The following is a 2,452-nucleotide window of genomic DNA, read 5'->3' as shown; positions in this document are numbered from 1 at the left end:
TTTTTTTTTTTTTTTTTTTTTTTTTTTTTTTTTTTTTTTTCAATAGTATGTTTCAATGATTTTTAGAGTGAAAAAGTAAAAATAGTGCTTTTGATATTTTATACCAAACATGTCAATTTTTTGTTTGGCATAACTTTGTAGGTATTAAAAATACTTTTTAAGTTAGCCGAGCATTCCCAACAATCTATATTCTTTAGTTAAAATTTGGTTAAAAAATTCACATTTAAGTTTAATTGATCAACTTCAAAAATAGTTGTATAAAAATAAAAAAATGTGTATTTTGAACAGCTAAAATAGCCATCATTGCCAAAGACATTATCTCCTCAAACTTTCAATTAAGACAATATTTCATCCAAACTACTAAATATGGTCAATGTTCATTCAAATTCGATGAACTAAAAGGCAGTATATGCATATAGTCAAACGGCCTTTAGAAACGAATACAGAGAGTTTACAGAGAAAGACATTAAAAAAAAAAAAAAAACAATTATAGTTTGTTTCTGTTTGTCTTTTTCTTTGGTATGGATAATAGTTAGTTTTTGGATATGACTAACAATTATAAATTGGTTGTTAATTTGAAATATGTATTTTATGTGCTTTAAACACATTGAAAACTTTGTCTCCACTTGGCTCTGCAACCATTAAGATAAGAGTAGATGAGATAAGCTAAGGTTGATTTATTATTTTAATATCTCCAACTTGTTTTTTTAATTTCTTTGCAAACGATTACAATAAATAATATTTTTCTGAATTGAATAACTTGGCTTGAGTTTAATCATAAGTAAAGAGCTTGATGAATAAATAATTATTATTATATTTTTTTTATTCAAAATTTGGCCAAACATTACATTACATTTGGGAGATACCATTAAAGATGCTCGCAATGCCAAACATGCCCTTGATGAAGAAACTAAAACAATTGCGTGGGTCGGTCTTCGTGGCCATGCCAATTGCCAAATTTCTACGCTCTCCTAATCCCAAAGTTGACTTCAAAGTCTTTTTACCCTTACTGATTCGGTCTTTGGGCGTTTCCACTACGGGTAAGAAATTCAAAGAAAACGACATTTCATTAAAGTCTTTTCTCTATAATAATAATAAAAAAATACAAAGAACCGACCAAAAACTTTTGCCACTCTTTGCAACCAAAATTACATGAATTTCTTTTTCTTGTCAAACGAAAATAAAATAAATTAGCAAGCAATTGAGGTCAATAAACAATCTGGGGGAGCAAACTCCTTGCTCTTATCAATCCCCTACATTTAATAGATTTTCATATTATTCCTATATAATTATGGTGATATGGTAAAAAAAAATTAGTCATTGAATTAATAAGAGCTTATAATAAGAAAAAATTAATGGCTAATTTTTATTGCTACATCATTGTAGTTATACGACAGTAATATGAAAATCTACTAAATATCATTTCTTATCACGTATTCACCATAAATTCTCTTGTCCAACTTCTTGTATGAGTAATAGTAAAAGGAAAACTTATATATTTTTTGGGGGTTTTTTAAAATTAATATGGATTTTAAAATTATTATTGAATTAACATTTAATAACTATTTATTATAAATTTAATGATAATTTTAAAAGTTATATTAATTTTGAGAGTACAAAATCGTACATGTTTGGCAAAGGAGTGGACTTGAGAAAGTAGACCGAAGCTGTAGCAGATTTGATTGATGTGAGGAAAAAAAAAAGAATGTTTTGTATAAAAAAGTGAAAAAATTTGTTTTGTACTGATTTTTTTATTTAAATAATAATAAAAAGTGATTAATGTGATATAAAATGTAAAAATATTGAGATTAATTTTAAGAGAAACTTTTTAAAATTTTAGGTAGGATTCCGTCCACTCCTTTGCCAAACACAAATTTAATACTAATACTAGTTAATCCACGTGGGTTCAATTAATGGGTATACTCATTTAAGTACATTCTCCAACTAACCAATAAACTCAAGTTTAAAACTCGGTTACCTAATTAGTCCTTTTTTTTTTCTCTCATTTAAAAAAAAGAAAAAGAAAATCTTTCTCATATTCTCAAAACAAATAAAAAAAAAAAAAAAATCAATTCTTTAGGCTTGATAAAGCTTAAAAAAAAAAGAAAGAAGGAATTTATAGGTAAAAAAAATGGTTAAATACCAAATACCCTAATGGGGTTTAGTAACTTTATTTTTATCCCTTGAGGTTTCATTTTTATTACAGGACCACTGGGGTTTTGATAAAGGACCAAATTAGTCCATCCGTTAGTTGACCATTAAGACTGACACGTGGACCAATCAGATGTTGACACCTGGCACCTATTTAATTTTTTTTTTTAAAATTAAAAAAATGTATTTTTTTTTTTATAAAAAAAGAAAAAAGAAAAGAAAAAAAATTGGGGGTGGCAAATGGCCAAGGAGCCACCCCCAATTTTTTTTTTTAAATACATTTTTTTTTAATTTAAAAAAA

This window comes from Corylus avellana, chromosome ca1 (genome assembly GCF_901000735.1).
Source record: "Corylus avellana chromosome ca1, CavTom2PMs-1.0".
NCBI lineage: Eukaryota > Viridiplantae > Streptophyta > Magnoliopsida > Fagales > Betulaceae > Corylus > Corylus avellana.
The sequence above is the reverse complement of the archived record's forward strand: the minus strand, read 5'-3'. Positions refer to the sequence as shown.